The sequence below is a fragment of the Mus caroli genome, chromosome 6 (assembly GCF_900094665.2).
Source record: "Mus caroli chromosome 6, CAROLI_EIJ_v1.1, whole genome shotgun sequence".
In the NCBI taxonomy this organism is placed as follows: domain Eukaryota; kingdom Metazoa; phylum Chordata; class Mammalia; order Rodentia; family Muridae; genus Mus; species Mus caroli.
In genome coordinates this window covers 46,581,519-46,599,387 of record NC_034575.1, presented here as the reverse complement: position 1 = coordinate 46,599,387, position 17,869 = coordinate 46,581,519, and the positions used below count along the sequence as shown (strand labels likewise).

General features: G+C 43.6%; 1 long non-coding RNA gene across 2 annotated transcripts; it reads right to left on the bottom strand.

Moving 5' to 3' along the window:
• Positions 1-2,689: 2,689 nt before the first annotated feature.
• LOC110296989 lies at positions 2,690-12,277 on the bottom strand. 2 transcript variants are annotated; one of them, XR_002378233.1, is made up of 4 exons: positions 12,160-12,277; positions 8,348-8,457; positions 3,137-3,281; positions 2,690-2,870 (listed from the first exon to the last, which is right to left on the bottom strand). It is a non-coding gene; the product is annotated as an uncharacterized LOC110296989 (long non-coding RNA). The 2 variants fall into 2 exon arrangements; XR_002378234.1 differs by lacking the exon at positions 2,690-2,870 and adding an exon at positions 6,575-6,823 and having other exon boundaries at positions 3,045-3,281; positions 12,160-12,200.
• Positions 12,278-17,869: the final 5,592 nt, after the last annotated feature.

The following is a 17,869-nucleotide window of genomic DNA, read 5'->3' as shown; positions in this document are numbered from 1 at the left end:
AAGCTGCTTGTGATAAGCCAAAAGCTAGCTGTGATCTCTCTCTCTCTCTCTCTCTCTCTCTCTCTCTCTCTCTCTCTCTCTCTCTCTCTCTCTCTCTCTCTCTCTCTCTCTCCCTCTCCCTCTCCCTCTCCCTCTCCCTCTTCCTCTCCTCCTCCTCCTCCTCCTTCTTCTTCTTTTCTCTCTCTCCCTCCCCCCCCCCCCCAGTGTGTCTAATTTAATCCTCACGGTCACCTTCTGAGGGTGGTGTTCTCCCTTGAAACTTAAAAAAAAAGTATTTGAAATGTACATTTATTTCTAGACTATATTTCATTATTTGTTTTCATTAACTATTTATTCAATTTATATCCCATTAGAAGCCCCCTCTCCCTTCCAGCCCCCCCCCATCCCCTCCTCCATTACCCTCTCCTCTTCTCCTCGGAGAAGGGGAAGCCCCCCATGGGTGCTAACCCATCTTGGGACATCCTCTCCCACTGAGGCCTGACCAGGCAGTCCATCTAGGGAAAGGGGACCCAAAGGCAGGGAACAGAGACTGAGACAGTCCCTGGTGCAATTGTTAGGGAGCCCACATGAAGACCAAGCTGCACATCTGCTACAAATGTGTAGGGGGCCTAGGCCCAGCCCCTGCAGGCTCTTTGATTGGCATTCAGTCTCTGAGAGCGTCCCCCATGCACCCAGGTTAGTTGACTCTGTAGATCTTCTTGTGGTGTCCTTGTCCTTGTTCTGACTTTCTCAATCCTACCCACGACTCTTGTGGAGCAGGCACTGGGTGGGCAAATAATGTGCGCAGGCCAGGCAGCCCTTGAGGGGTTGGTAGAGCTGGAAGCTCTACTCAGCTTTGCTCCAGGTCTGGAGATACGGCTCAGCAGTTGAGAGCACTTGTTGATCTTGCAGAGAACCTGGGTGCCCACATGGTGGTTCACAATCATTTGTAATCATCCAGTTCTAGAGGGTCCACCCTCCCCTGACTTCCTTGGGCACCAAGCATGCACATAATGCACACACATACATGCAGGCAAGCATTCATTCACATAACATAAAATAAATCTAAAAAAATATTTTAAAAACTAAAATTTCGGTTTTTTGAATTATTGACATATATTCTTTCAACCTACATTGCCCATGGCCAGACTTTCTGGTCTATGTCTCCATTCTTTTAGCATCCAACTGTTTTTTCCTTTCTCTGAATAGGTAATATATTTATACATATTTATATAGTTCAAAAAGAAAACATATGAGAAAGGCAGTCATGAGAATCCTCTTTCGCATGCCTGTCATCTTGCTGGTTTCATACACGGTTGGACCCTGGTTCTCCTGTTAGTGGATCTGAGTGTCATCTTCAGAGTCTCTACGTGAGTATGGAAGTAATTAGGCTTTTCTACCTTTTCAAACACAAAAGGTACTGCTCCATTTTGCGCATCTCCCATTCCCCCCAATATATCTTGAAAATCATTCCCCATTGTTACTTAAAAGCATTCCCATGTCCCTCCCTCTCGATCCCCTCACTCAGCCCCCTTTCTTCTTCCATTTCTCAGTGCCTAGTAGTTGGTTTTATGGAATGTCATTCCATTCGATCAGGTCTCTGCTTATGGATATTTGAAGTGAGGAGGCTTTTTACAGTTGCTGTTTTCAATGCTTTAGTAAAGGACTGGCAAAGGTTAAAATAGGATCAAGAGCAAAACCGAGACACTCTTCAGTTGTAAAGTGTGTGATCTGGGAAGCAAGAATTAGAACCTTCCTGGCCCTGCCTTGTGACAGAGTACAGCTGGAGTGCCAGGGGCTGCGTTTTGGCTACAGCTGTTCACCGAGGGAAAGAAGGCAAATAATCTTTTCTGGTGGAGCCGTTACACACCTGAGCTTGGCTTGCTGTCTCAGGGTGAGGACAGATTGTCAGCTGGTGTATGAGCTGCCCGAAGGTAAACTCCTGTAATAAAGAAACTGATAGCATGATAGATAGCGGTGAGATAAGGGCTATTATCCACAGGTAAAGTTCTTTCAACAAGCGCTACCGAGTCTCTCATGTAACCCTCAGTGGAAGAAAAACAGCTCGCCGGCTCCTTCTTAACCTCTAAGCGAGCTCTGGCACCTTATCAAGCAGACGGGGATTTGTCTTTGTACCATGGACACGTGTCAAATAAAATACCCCAGGAAAGGGCAAAGCATTGAAAGCAGAAGTGATGGATCTTAGATGTGGAATATTTGGTAATAGAGTAAGTGTTTATTTTGATGATAGGATCAGGGGAAGTTTCATCTTAGGCTTTTTAAGCTTAGAAGCCACACGTGTGGGACTTTATGCTGTCATTTTGGTGTGAAACCTTGGTTTTCCCACTGAAGATAGATAGGAATAACTTGTCAGCCGACACCACAGATCACCTCTGTACTTAGAAATGGATACGCCTGAGAAATCCAAATGTAAAATTATCAGTGTTCAGCCAAGGCTCTTTTGTGGACTGAATGAAAAGTCAACTACTTTGAATTTATGTTATTTATGCTGCAAGGCTTTACCCGATCCCTGACTTTTATGGTTAATGAAGATCTCATACTCTTACTATCTCTCTCTCTCTCTCTCTCTCTCTCTCTCTTCTCTCTCTCTTTCTCTCTCTCTCTTCTTTCCTTCTTTTCTTCCCTCTTTCTTCCTCCCTCCCTCTTCCTTCCTTCCTTCCTTTCTTTCTTTCTTTCTTTCTTTCTTTCTTTCTTTCTTTCTTTCTTTCTTTCTTTCTCTTCCCTCTTTTGTTTCAAAGACCCAGGTGAGAGGCAGGTATGACGACACACAACTGTAACCCAGCACTCAGATGATGAGAGCAGAAGGATCTGGAATTCAAGGTCATTCTTGGAACCTGGTAAACTCTGGTTGGCTTGGGCAGCATCCGAGCCTGTCTCAAAAATGAAACAAAAGCAAATGAACAAAGAATCAAACGAGAGGAAAATGTCATGAAATTATTGGCTGCACTTTGTTAACACTGGTGCTGAGTGGAGAGGACAGGGCAGATGTAGGAATGTGATGTGGTAGGATTGACACTTTGCAACTTCTCTGGCCTCAGTTTTCGGGGAAAACAGCATTTTATGGAGGTACTTCCTAAACATAGCAAGGCTCTTGGCATTTGGGGTGAGCTAGGGCATATTTTGATTCTTTTGTTACCTTAGGAACCTTTTCTGAGGTTCACTGAGAAACTTTTTGCTCTTTGTTTCTGTTTTGGGGCAGTGTGTCACTGTGTAGCCAAGGTTAGTGTAGAATTCACCACCACCTGCCTGTGTGGTGAGGCTACAGGCATGTGCCTCCGTGTCTGTAAAAAAAAAAAAGAAAAACATTTTTCAATTCATTGAACTCCAAGTGACTCTGGAGGAGGCAAATTAGAACGTCTTCCTCTATGAAGATGGCGAAGTATAAAAACATTAAATGGAAGACACTTTGTCTTTGTCCCATGGACACGTGTCAGAGGAAAACCCAAGAAAAAGGCTTCTCTTCTTTTCCTCTCTCTTTCAAATTCTTAGACCAGAGGACAAATTTCAGGAGCTGTTTCTCTCGTTATGCTGTATGAAACCTGGGGATTGAACCCAGGTCTTTAGGCTTGGGGGGGGGTGGGGTGGGCGGGCAAGAGCCTCTACTTGCTGAGCCACCTCAGCTACCCATTGTGCCACCTTGCCTGTCCCAATTTCAAGCTTTTGAAAGTAATTTTTTTTCAGGGTTCAAAAGGTGGTGATTTCAGAAATGTGGATTGAAAGCTTACTTATGTGTGAGCCTGCGGAGCCTGGGAATCCATGATGAACAGATTATATTTTTCCCAAGCAGTCCACTTAGACGCTGATTTAACAGCACACTTCTCTGTGCACCAGTGACATCAGGAGCACTGTTGCTCTTTTTCTCTTCTTCTAAGACTTTATTTTTATTTTCAAGTGTGAGTGTGAGTGTGTGTGAGTGTGTGTGTGTGTGTGTGTGTGTGTGTGAGCATGTGTGTAGGTGTGTGTGGTTCCTGAGGAGCTCAGAAGATGGTGTTGGATCCCTTGCAGATGAAGTGACAGGCAGGTGTGAGCCACCTGACATGATGCTGGAGCCCCCTCAGCAACATGCTAAGCACAGGCTCGGCAGCTGAGCTGCATGTCAGCCCCGCCTGGCTCACATCTATGACCTGGTCTCACTTGTCACTTACTCAAGAACCCATTTTTCTGTTTGTGAGGCTGGGTTTGACCAATTCCCTAAGGCTCCGGTGATGTGGAATGGCGTGAATTGAACACATTCTAGCATGTTACACTTTGTGCCAGGGCTCTCTTTACTGGCCTACGTCTCTTTTCCCAGCTAACATGCACTTCTGGTACCAACTGACTGTGCCTTGTTTACAACCGAGACTGCCACTGAGCAGTGTCAGGATGTGGGAAACACAGAATAAAAGATGCACAGCTGAGGAAGCTCACTAAATACCATGGCGTTGGTTTCAAACAATGTGGTTTTGGATGTAAGCCTCTCTTTGGTCATAAATACTGTTGGTATTCTGTCTGGACTGCACCCCCACAGTTACCTGGTAACAGCCAGGTAGGCCTGACCCACTATAAAAGGAGCTGCTTGCCCCCTCCTCCCTCTCTTACTCCTGCCTCTCTCCTCTGGCTTTCTTGCCCTCTTGATCTCCATCTCTCCTCATTCCCTAGCTGTGCCCCACCTCCACATGTTCATGGCGGCCTCTACTTCTCTACTCTCCACTTCTCTCTGCCTTTCTCTGCCTCTACTACCCTCTTAACTCCCCTCCCCATGCCCTAAATAAACACTATTCTATGCTATACCTGTCATGTGGCTGGTCCCTCAGGGGGGAAGGGATGGGACCTTGGCATGGGCCCACTGAGACATCCCCTTCCCCTGTACCTCACCACATCCCCGTAGAACATATTCTTAGATTTCTTTATCTTTTTATAATCATAACAAATACAAATCTTGGAAATGTTTCAGAAGGGAGAGGAGACAGATGCTGCATCACAGTCCTCCGCTGAGGGGCTGGGGGTAAGGCTCAGTGGCTAAGAAGGTATGGCTAAGAGGGTGGACTGCCTTTTTTAACGAATCAGGACTTGGTTCCCAGCACTCGATTTGATTCAGGTAGCTCACGATTGTCTTAAACTCCAGCTCCAAGAAATCCACAGGCAGTTGTGCTCACCTGCACACACCCCACAAAGACACCATGTATGCACATCATTAAAAATAAATCCCAGGGCTGGAGAGATGGCTCAGAGGTTAAGAGCACTGACTGCTTTTCCAAAGGCCCTGAGTTCAATTCCCAACAATCACATGGTGGCTCACAACCATCTGTAATGAGATCTTACACCCTCTTCTGGAGTGTCTGAAGACAGCTACAGTGTCCTTATGTATAATAAATAAATAAATTACTAGAGAGAATTCATGTGAGTAAAATAATATCATCATCATTTTGTTTCTACCCTTAACTTCTACGATATGTCTTTATTAATCCCCCATAATTAAATTATATCATTTGACCCCCAAATTTCCCAGCATTTTATTGTGAAAATCTTCAATTGTCCATGAATAGGATAGTGCTGTGTGCATCATAGTATAGGTCTATCACATGGACTTTACGTGTCAGACAAGGTGTCCCATCATGCTGGCTTAGGCATAAATTTATTATTATTATTATTATGCTTAATTATTATTTTGGTATTCTTGTAATAGAGTCTTACTATATAGCTCTGACTCTTTTGGAACTATAGAGGTTAGCCTCCAACTCACAGATATCCTCCTGCCTCTGCCTCCTAGTACTGGGATTAAAGTCATGCACTACCATGCCCAGCTGACATAAATTTTAAGTTTGTATTTTTACCATAACTAAAGAGAAAAGTGTATTATGGTAGTTTACTCCTTTAATTTAAGCACCCAGGAGGCAAAGACAGGAAATCTCTGTGAGTTCCAGGTCAGCTTGATTGGTCTATATAAAGAGTTCCAGACCAAGTAGGGGTACATAGCAAGAGTCTCAAACCCAAAAACAAGACAGATTTTTAGGATGTTGACCATATAGTCAGAATTGAGTAAAAAAAAAAAAAATCTTAAAATGTTAACCACAAGAGATTGAGAAAAGCCCCTTTTTAAATCAAAATGGAAAATTTATTGTTTCCTGTATTGTTCCCTAAGTGAAAGTGCCAGGGAGGAGCCAGGTTGGAGTCTGGATGTGTCTGGCCCTTCGCTGTGGTGGCGGATACAGAGAGTGATGGCGGACCAGTTGCTGGCTTTTGCAAGTCCTCCTGTATATGCTCGTTAATTTAGCCTTCTCTCTTTTTGCTATTAAACAGTTCCAGTGTCTTCACTGTAACTAGCTTATTCTTGGATTGCAAGTAACAGGGAACTTCCTCCAGAGGCAGAGTTTGTACATATGGCAACTTAGAAAAGAGACAATTTAGCTGCAGAGTGCAAATTGCCATGGCTACCCTGGTCATGTTTCCTGGACTGGGCAGGTGGGGTGGAAGTTCTTATGAAATCACCGTTGGGCTTTATTGAATTAGCCTTTTTTTTTTCTAAAAGAACCCCAAATTGAGTTTATCACTTAGCCTAATTGGAGATAGTTAACAAGATCCCACCCAACCTCACAGATGTCTTTGTGTAAGAATGGCTGCCATGCTGCTGAGCTGGACGGAGAACAGGCCTGGCATTATAGACAGACGGACAGTGAGCTTCCTCAAAATTAAAGGTGCAGAAGACCAGCTTGCCAGGGTTGTGCACAGACGCCACCACGCTGACTCTGACACCGAGGAAGCACTGCCTTCAACATCACCATCATGTGGCCTGCAGTGCCACAGAGAACTGGTAATGGTTGTTACATCGTCTTCCTGCCACAGGCTACAGAGAAATACAGATACTTCATATATGTGAGCCTCTGAGGGGCAAGGAACAACTGTTCTGTCTTAAGATTTGAATGTTATCCTCCATTTAAAAAACTTTTCAAAATGATTTATTTATTTTATGCATATGAGTACACTGTCGCTGTCTTCAGACACACCAGAAGAGGGCATCGGATCTCATTACAGATGGTTGTGAGCCATTGTGTGGTTGCTGAGATTTGAACTCAGGACCTCTAGAAGAGCAGTCAGTGCTCTCCAGCCCCCAAACTTTTATTTTACATATATATGTATATGGAGGCTAAAGGGGAACTTGTGGACAACAGCTCTCCCCTCTACCATGTAGGTCCCAGGGATTGCATCAGGTCCTCAAGATTGGCACCTTTATCTACCGAGTTATCTCACTAGCCCACACCCTTTGCTTTTAAGACTAAAACCTCAACCATTTGAATGGTCAAAGCAGTCAACTTTGAAAAGAAGTGAAGGAAGGCAAATGAAGAGAATTGAGTAAGACTTTTAAAAAGGATTTACTTATATTTATGTTATGTGTATGGGTGCTTTTGCTTGCCTGTATGTCTGTGTGCTATGTGTATGCACTGCTCAAGCAGGCCAGAAGAGGGTGATGGGTCCCTTAGAACTGGAGTTACAGGCATCTGTGAGCTGCCACCTGGATGCTGTGAACCTCTGCGAGTACAGTAACTGTTGAGCCATTCCTCTAGCCCACACGAAATATTTATTTATTTATTTATTTATTTATTTATTTATACAGGGTCTCTACATAGCCCTGGCTATCTGGGAACTCACTATGTAGACCAGGCTAGCCTTGAACCCACAAAAATTTGCTTAACTCTGCCTTCTGAGTACTGGGTTTACAAGCTTGTACCAGTATGCCCAGTTGGAGAACTGTTTTTTTGTTTTTGTTTTTTAAGATTTATTTATTTATTCTATGTAAGTACACTGTAGCTGTCTTCAGACACTCCAGAAGAGGGAGTCAGATCTCGTTACGGATGGTTGTGAGCCACCATGTGGTTGCTGGGATTTGAACTCCGGACCTTCGGAAGAGCAGTCGGGTGCTCTTACCCACTGAGCCATCTCACCAGCCCTGGAGAACTGTTTTTAAAAGGAGGTTAGAAAACATACTTTCCTGCTTTGCAAAAAAAATCCATGGATAAATTAATATTGGTGCAAAGTATTTTTTGATTTTAAGAAATGCCTTGAAATTGAATTAAAATGCTTACAAATACTTTGAAATTAGCTCTTAATGTGTTTCTGTAAACTCAGATGCATTCTCTTTGGTTTTATGTGAAGTTTCTGTTGTTGTCTTTAAAGATTGTTTTTATTTATGTGTAAATGTGTGCATTTGTACACTACTTGTGTCTAAATGTCTTGTGACTATAGGTGACCTTGTCGGGCAGAAGAGGGTGTGGGTCTCCTGGAATTAATTACAGTCACTTGTTCGTTGAGTCACCAGGCTGGGGACTGAACTCAGGCACTCAGATTCTCTGGAAGAGCAGGCAACTCTTACCTCGGAGTCACCTCTTCACAAGGCTTGATGTGTCCATCTTGAATATTCAAGTTATTTTTCTGTTCTGCCTTTCCTTGGTGACATTTGTGACTTCATTCAGATTTTCTTGCCTATGGATCAAACCAAAAATTTGAACTCTAAGTTCCTTTAGATATTAATAGTTTGTCCATAGATTGGCTATTTAAAAGTCTGTGGTAAAGCTCTTTAAAATAGTAAGTATGGCTATTGTAATATAATACACACACACACACACACACACACAGAGTTTAAAACTCCCACTTTTTAAAAACAAGGTCTGAAGAAATGTGTCCCTCTAGAGTCTGTCTGGAATGACTAACCATAGATTTCTTTCAGTCGGCAGCGCTTCAGTCTCTGAATGTTTGGAACCCTTCTTGGTGAGCACGGTGGAAATGCTCTCCAAGTGTTGTCACAGATCCTGTTATTGATGTTAGTGGCAGAGCCTTCTAACTCTAACCCCTGCTGAGCCTTTAGAAACCTGGTAGATTGTTAACAAGGTTAGCAGGAGGTCATGAACTCTGCTCTGTAGACATGCAAAGTCTCAGGGCTTTGATATGGAATTGGCAGGGAAAGCATTCTCATATTTTAAAAATTAAAATTGTTTATGAAGGACAAACTTATGAAAGCCTGTTAGGTCTTCATACAGTTTCTGCTGTATACACATTGCATTTTCAAACATAACGTGCTTAGAGAATTGTTAGGAAAAGCTCAATTCTGACAGTATGTATAGCATCCCCCACCAGCCATTTAAAAGAATTAACAATTTTTTTCTATATGTTAATGGAAGCCATTTAGAAATACTTAGTTATTTCCATAAAGAAGGTGTGTGGTAGCCATGCTGTGAAAAATCAGTCATTTGACGATGATCAAAACCTGCAGTCTTTAAAAAGTATATTTGTCACTTACATACACTTAAGAAAATATTTAGAGGAACAATTGCTGCATTGGAATCGCAGTTATGACGCCCAGTTGGATACACTGTGACTACAGTGGTGTGGTATTTTTTCCAGCAGGTATTTGAGTATGGAAGAATTTTCTAGTGACCACTTGAACATCCCTACACTTAGTGCAAGTGATGTCTACTAAATCAGGAAAAAGACAGGAGGAGGCAGAGGTAGGGGTGGGAAGTTCACTGAAGTTTAACCTCTTCAAGTGCGCCCTAAGAATCTGAAATACAGTTCTGGAGAAAGTTGTATGTACTGCCAGAATTTAGCCACAGGGGAGGAAAAGCTCAGAGAATCCCCAAGCATGCGCATTTGATCTACTCTTGGCTCTTGGTCCTACACTCTCTCGATCCTCATTCCAGCTCCTGGCTGATTCCGAGGGTCAGACTCCACCAGCCTGAAGGGCTCTCTCCAGGAAAGGGAGGCACTTCCTGGTGGGTGCAGGGCTTCTTTGTGTGCAAAGCTGATTGTCTTCCCTCCCATTAGCATTTATTGAGTATTTGGTGAACAGCTGGGCACACCAGAAGCGGGAGGAGCTGATGCTAGCAAGTCTTTCAGGAGTCTTCCCCCCATTTGTCCAGGGAGACAACTGTACAAGTCAGTCCTTGAAGTACCATCTTTAAACAAGCCCTAGTAGAGCTATGGAGATGATCCGCACCCTTTAGAAACGAATCCCATCGGTTGGTGAAGGAGGAGCCCACCTGGCAGGAGGCAGCATTTCCTACAGAGCGCACAGAACAAAAGCATCACACTGTGTTTTGGAAAGCAAGCAAGGAGCCTGGTGTGACTTAGAGGTTGAAGCAAGGTTTTTGGGATGCCACAATCACAGTTATAAAAGCTTCGTCACTGGACTTTAAAACAAATTTTTTTTTTAAATTTTTTTAGCAAAGGGCTCTATCAGATGTTCTAAAAAGTTGTTAAAAGAAGAGCAGAAGAGATCACTTTGATACAAGGACTGATCAGAAAATAGGTGAGAAACAGAGAAATTAGGTATCCAGGTGAAAGCCCCCCCCCCCCCCCGTAGTGGTGGCGCATGCCTTTAATCCCAGGATTTGGAAGGCAGAGGCAGGCGAATTTCTCAGTTCGAGGCCAGCCTGGTCTACAGAGTGCGTTCCAGGACAGCCAGGGCTACACAGAGAAACCCTGTCTCCACAAACAAACAAACAAACAAACTCAGAGAAATCCAGGTGAGAAGTGATGGATGCCTCATAGAAAACCCTCCCCACGGGACTAGAGCCACAACTGGAGAGAGAATCAGAAGACAAAGTCAACAGGATCTGGCGATGGGTTGGATCTGGGAGTAGAAGAAGCAATGGATGGCTTTAGAGTTGCTGTGGGTGCATACGGTGTGGATGGTGTGAAGACAGGGTCACCAGCCTAAAGGCGATAGCCAAGATGGCTTGTGGGTTTTAGAAGACCGGATGGGTTAACGGTGTGCGCTTGCGGGTAATCATTACTCAAGGGGTAGGGCAAGACCCTGAAGAGAGTAAAGATAGCTGCAAGGAGGAACCCCAGGGAAGGACAGACAGACAGGGGTTATGTCCGGAGAGCCAAGGCCTAGGAATCCCCAGGAAGGAGCAGTCAGTAATACTGCTTCCGGTAGGCAAACTCTCCTCCTACCTTTTCATCAAACCATCTCTGGGAAGGGACTGGGTGATCTCCTGAGGGCCGGTTAAGGAGAACAACAGCAGCCTGAGGAGAGGTTTCCTTCTTTTCCTCCTACTGCCTTAATGCCCCCACTTTAAATAAAGCTCCTTTCTGCAGTGAAGTTGGGTCCCCCCAAAACCACTTGGCAGTGGTTTGCAGTGAACGGTGAATGCCGTGACTGATTTCACTTAGAACCACACAGAACTGACTCTTCTCTATGTACAGTGCAGCTCACCTCACATCTCTGCTCCCAAAACCTGCTTACTAACTTAATAAGCCAGTCCTCCTCCCCGCCCCATCCCCCAGCTCTCAAGCCCAGGGGCGTCATTGGCTGAGGCTTGGGTTCAGGCTGCACTGAAGTCTGTCCTGAACCTTGACGCCTCTGACTAGCTTGGGGTCACATTACTTGAGGCTATCCAAGTAGAACCAACTCTAATAAGGAGAAACCAGATATTCCTCTCTTCTAGTTCCCAGAAATTCCTAGAAATTTCTTGTAAAAACAGTTCCTTGCGTCTGGAGAGGGGGTTCAGGGTTAAAAGCACGTATGTTTTTGTACAGGGCATTAGTTTGATTCCTAGCGCCCACGTGGTGGGTCTTAACAGTCATAACTCCAGTTCCAGGGAATTGGAAGGTCTCTTCTGACTTTCTTGGGTGTGGGGCCATATATGATGAACATATATCATGATGCGGGCAAAACATCGCTACACATAAGACAAAACAAATAAAACCAAAACAAGACAGTTCTTTATGAGAGCAACAAGCAAACTCTTTCTTTGAACTCAGGCAGCTGTAGAGCCCATCCGCCCTTGTACCTGGACATCTATCTACCTACTTCAAGTGTTTTGAAATTTCCTTTCCACAAATCTGTGACCCACATGAGTAAGAAGGGCATTGGCGCAAACTTACATCAGCTGTGAAGGGAAGAACTGGGAAAAACAAGACGCGAAAAGATAAAAGGAAAGAAAAGATGTCGATGTATATTCTTACGCTGGTACCCAGAGACACTCGCACCTGCCTATAATCCAATCCCATCACTGGGGAGGACGAGGCAGGAGGATGGGGAGTTCAAGGCCACCCTCAATCACATGAGCGTCTGCCTCAGAACCCCAACAAACCAACAGATGACAATGAGAGAGAGAGAGAGAGAGAGAGAGAGAGAGAGAGAGAGAGAGAGAGAGAGAGAGAGAACACAATATTGCTTACTTTCTTCAGCTGCTGGTTCTCAGCTACTTTCTTCCTTTTTTGTCAGCCATCATCAGTCAGGTTGTATCACCTCCGCCCACGGTCTCCCAGCTGAGAGGCGCATGCGCACGCTCTGCAGACAAACGTCCTCCCAGGAAGAGCCCGGCATGCATCTTCCCACAATCTGTCCACACCGGTCTGCTGTTTGCACAGCTGGGTTTGTTTCTTTCAATGGCAGAGAAGGGAGGCTCCAAAAAAAAAAAAAAAAAACGCCGGGTTTCACAAAACTTTTCACGGTCTAACTAGAAGAAATTAGACTAAGGTCCAGAGGTTTCCCGCTGCATTTTTAGAAGGCAACATTCTTTTATTTTCAAGTGTCCTCTCTTGTCAATGGGTGTGGAAGACATTACAGCAACTACTATGTAAATGTTGATAATTAGTTTTGATATTTGCCCCAGGGGAGTTCCTTCCTAAAGAAATCATTTTTTTTTCTTCTTAAAAATATTTCAATCCCATTCTAGATGGAATATTTGTGACCTTTCCGTGGTCAGAGCTGGTCCATTGTGTTCAGAGGCTGCATGGCCCACCACCCTTCCTCTGCACCCTTCCCTCAACAACCCCGCTTCTGGTTTTTCAATTTAAAGCGACTGTTCACAGAATTCCCACCATGAAGGAAAACACTGTGAGTTGGGCCAGCGCCAATGCTCAGATAATGAAGTCGGTGGTACTTACGCAAGAAGGGGTTTGCCCCCGTGATGGTAATAAATCTTCCACTCGTGTGTCATAAGCACAGAATGCCTAGATGAATTCAAAGACTCTGTTTGGAATTAGTTAAGTGGGTTTCCCTGTTTCCATAATGAGTTTCGCAACTGCTCATAGAACTTAGCTATTAATTACTAGTGAATAGGCTTTATTGAGGTCTGAAATGGGGAAGAGCTATTTATTTGGAGTAAGTCTCGGCCCTTGTAGGTATTTCCTTGTGTTGTGTGAACATTTACACTGTTAGAGGCAAACTGATGATACCACCTTATGAGACTCAAGGGAGCGGCTGAGCAGTGAGTGGGGAGACATGGCGCTATGTGATGGAGGGAGAAAACTCAATTCCTTGTGAAATGGTAGCTGAGAGCTCTTTCAGAGCAGGTGCACTGTTCATGTGTGGTCTTCAAGCTAAGTGGATCTCAAATCAGATTCTGTGAAGTAGAAACCACATTAAAAATTGTATTTAGATCCAAAGTCTCTTTCTTCCCACAGGAATTACAATTTCGATCAAATAAGTGCTGAACAGTATTACCATTTCTCCCTTGCTATGTTGTCTAAGAATGGTTTGTGACAGAAAGTCTTTTTAGAGCCTTGCTTTCAACATGCGTTTATGTTTTAATGATATATTCTCCACCTGTAAAAATGTAGTTCTAGCCCACAGAAAATCAACACATTTGAAGCTTTCTTGGTATATTTAGGCTGTCAACAGTGGGCTTTCTGACATCTGACATTACTGGGCTTCCGCCTTTAATGGCTAGATTGTTTTCTAAAGACAGTCTAATGACACAAGGCTCCTAAACCCTGTTGGACCATTGAACTGAGAATGACCTGAGCAGACAGAGACCCTTTGACCATCTGTCATTGGCGAGCGTATTGATCTGGACATGGTGGCTGAGGGCAGTGTGTACCGAGGCTTTGGCAGTTGGCTGAGGTGTTGATAACCCTCCTCGATATGTTTGTGAGGGTTTGATTTCTCATTGTGTCTTCCCCAGCTATGGAGCCCTTGGGCAGTAAGCAACCTGCCTGAAAAAGCACACCACCAGGTCAAAAGGGTACATCAGTCCTCATACATTATCCCGTCCGGACACCCTGAAGCACGGCTAAGTGAAGGACAAGGAAAAGAGCCCTTCCTTCGAAGTTCTTATTTTGAAAACTTTCAAGCATATAGAAAATCACTTACCTGTCAGGATGCTTTCAAACAGTCCAAGATCCACTCAAGGCTAGTGTTTTATATCTAATTGTTGTGTCTCTGAAGTCAAAAGAGCTTGTTTCTAATGTCTTGAAAGCATGGCAAAGGTAAATGGAGAGACACTGATCTCTGATTCTATTAGGTCTAAATAAATGAAGCACTACGGCAGTGCACACGGGTTCTACTCCCTGATGCTTAAAGCAGCTCAGTGTATCCCACTGAAGTTCTCAATGAGTGCAAGTGGTGGAATACAGCTTTTGTGGCAACTCTCATTGAGAGAATGGGTTTTCTTCCTTGGATAAGCATCTTTTAGAGTCTGTCCAGGTTGATCAGAAGCTAAATTCTTTGTTTGTTTGTTTGTTTGTTTGTTTGGAGACAGGGTTTCTCTGTAGTCCTGGCTATCCTGGAACTCACTTTGTAAACCAGGCTGGCCTCGAACTCAGAAATCCTCCTGCCTCTGCCTCCCAAGTGCTGGGATTAAAGGTGTGCACCACCACTGCATGGCCAGAAGCTAAATTCTTAAAATACTGCATTAGATATTTACATGTGGCCAGTTGGAGCAATTAATACATTATAAGTGTGAAAAGTAATGGTTGTAGTCTTGAAAGTAGTAAAGAGTAGAATATACATATATACATATACATATGAACAACTCCTTTTTCACATCTCCCTGTGGTCTCAAAAATAATTCTTTTTTTTAAAATAAAAAGATTTATTTATTTTATGTATAGGAGTGCACTGTAGCTGTCTTCAGACACACCAGAAGAGGACATCAGATCCCATTACAAATGGTTGTGAGCCACCCTGTCTGTGGTTGTTGGGAATTGAACTCAGGACCTCTGGAAGAGCAGTTAGTGCTCTTAACCACTGAGCAATCTCTCCAGCCCTCAAAAGTAATTCTTGATTGGTAAAACTCCATGCTGTTGCCATATCTGCTATCTGCTTCAGTGAATACTCCATAAGCATTAATCGTGGATTATGTACGAATCACCTTTTTGCGGTATGTGTGTGATGGGGATCAAACCCAGGATTTTTACGTGAGCAAAGTTCACACTCTCAACCCTGAGCTCCAGCCTCTTTCACTCTTAGCTGTGATTCCAAGGTCACACAATCTGGAACAGGGTTAGAAAGTGTGTAAGGGAACAAGACAGGGAAAGGATCAAGAAGCAACGTATCAAGGATATACAGTAGGGATCGTCTACATAGGGATTGGGAGATGTTTGCTGTGTTAGCTTATTCATAAAGCTCACTCAGCAAACATTTGCTAAGACATTTCTAAAATTCTTAGAAATTGTAGGGGACTACATAGAAGGATTAGATTAAATATTTTCATCGTGGCCGGGCAGTGGTGGCGCATGCCTTTAATCCCAGCACTTGGGAGGCAGAGGCAGACGGATTTCTGAGTTCGAGGCCAGCCTGGTCTACAAAGTGAGTTCCAGAACAGCCAGGGCTATACAGAGAAACCCTGTCTCAAAAACAAAAACAAAAACAAAAAAAAATATTTTCATTGTGGAAACAGATCAAAAACTCTAAAAGTAGAGAGACTAGCATAGAGAAAGCATGCACGGACCTCAGCTAGCCTCACCATGCCATACCACTCAGCAGTCTTGCTCTCTCTCTCCTGTTGGCACTTGCTGCAAGCAGTGAAGGAATATTTGTAAGCAACCCTCAGGCATCACAACAGGAACATTTATTTATGTGAAGTAGCTTTCTTTTCCGTATCTCCCTGTGATCACCCACAAATTCTTCCCACTTCTTCATGACACGGTAGAGCCAGCTTGCAAACTGAAGTTCATAATTTGCTCTGATCCCCACAGACAAACATGTAGGCAAAATTCCCATACACATAAAATAAATAAATTTAAAATGTAAAAGACTAGAACCAGTAATAATGTCGAAATCTGGTGATATTTGCCACTTTGTAATGTATTGGTGGGGAAAGATGAAGAGGCAGAGGCTCGAGCAAGCGAGACAGAAGAGCACAAGGCTGGCCAGAGTTTGGTTTGCCCAGCTTCTTTTCCAGTTTGTTGGTTACAGTTATTTTTTGGGGCATGCATGTGAGGAGGTCAGAGGAAAACTCGCAGGAGTCAGTTCTCTTCTTCCCGAGGTTGTTTCTGTGGGTCTCTTGCTGCCATATTTGCACAAACGACCTGTCCCTTTATTTTATAATGGGCCCATCATTCTATTTTAATTTCTTCTGCTTTGATAGAACACCCTGCCCAGATGCAACTTAGAGGAGGCAAGGGTTTATTGGACTTACAATTCTAAGGCACAGTTCATCATTGAGGGGAGTCAAGGCGGGAAGGCAGGGCTGCTTGTTGTTCCACACGGCACTACCTCCAATCTAGGAACCATATATATATGACGTCACTCACTGTGGGCTGGACCCTCCAGTATAAATTAACACCCATGTCAGCCTCCTGAGCAACTCCTCAATTGAAGCTTCTTTTCTCAGATGACTCTTGGCTTTGTCAAGCGGACAGTTAAAGCTAACCAGGGCACCATAGTGAGCACCCAAGGACCTGAGAAAACCTTCCTGTAGAGAAATAATGCTACATCTATAAACTGACTGCAGCCTTGGTCGGTTCAGAAGAAATGCTGACATGTTTGTAATCCAACTAAATCATGGGAGCAAGGAGGTGTAGCAATAAAAGAAGTTTTTCTTGGGTTTGGTTTGGTTTGGTTTGGTTTGGTTTGGTTTTTAACCGTTTAACAACAGAAAAAGTTCTACATTCATGTCTCTCATTTTATTTTGTTTATTTTGAGGTGTGAAGGGCCTGGGAGGAGAGGGAGGGGGGGAAACTGTGGTTGGAATGGAATGTATAAGAGAAGAAAAAAAGTTAAAAAATATGTTTTAAATTTTTATTACACTTTCTTTTTTCATTTACGTGTGCCTGTATATGTATGGGTCCAGGTAGGTGTCATAGCACACCTGTGACAGTCAGGTAGGTGCCATGGCACACCTGTGGCAGTCAGAGGACAATTTGCAGGGATTGGTGTTTTCCTTCTCATCACAGGGTCTCTGGGATTCTCAGGCTCCACAGGTACCTCTACCTGCTGAGACAACTCACCAGCCCTATTCTCTGTCTTTCTGTCTCTGTCTTTCTTTCCTTCTTTCTTTCATTTGATATAGGGTGTCTCTATGTAGCCCTGGCTGTGCTGGAACTCAACATGTAGAGAAGCTGACCTTAAACTCACAGGAATCCACCTGCTTCTGTCAACATGCCCAGCTGTTTATTCCTCTCTCTCTCTCTCTCTCTCTCTCTCTCTCTCTCTCTCTCTCTCTCACACACACACAAAATCTATCTATCTATCTATCTATCTATCTATCTATCTATCTATCTTTATTTATTTATTTATTTGTTTTGTTTTTTCAGGACAAGATTTCTCTGGAGCCCTGGCTGTCCCTGGACTTGTTAGCCCTGGCTGTCCCTGGACTTGTTCTATAGACCAAGATGGCTTCAAACTCAGAAATTTGCCTCCCAAGTGCTGGGACTAAAGGTGTGCAATACCATGCCTACTAAGTCTTTCATACTTTAACATTAAGTTTTCCACATAAAATATTGTCTCAAATTAAACAATTCCCTTTCAAGTCCTGTAGGGATTTGTAATGAAAAAAAAAAATCTTGTTAATATCTATTATCTAAGATAGGAGTTAATAGCAAATGTATACCTTCAAATTGATGAGAGTTCCTTTGAGTCCTAAACACAGGCCCATGAGAGGCAGAACAGACATTAGTATCCCACGTTATCATCTTTCTTCATAGGTGTAAATGCAGAGAG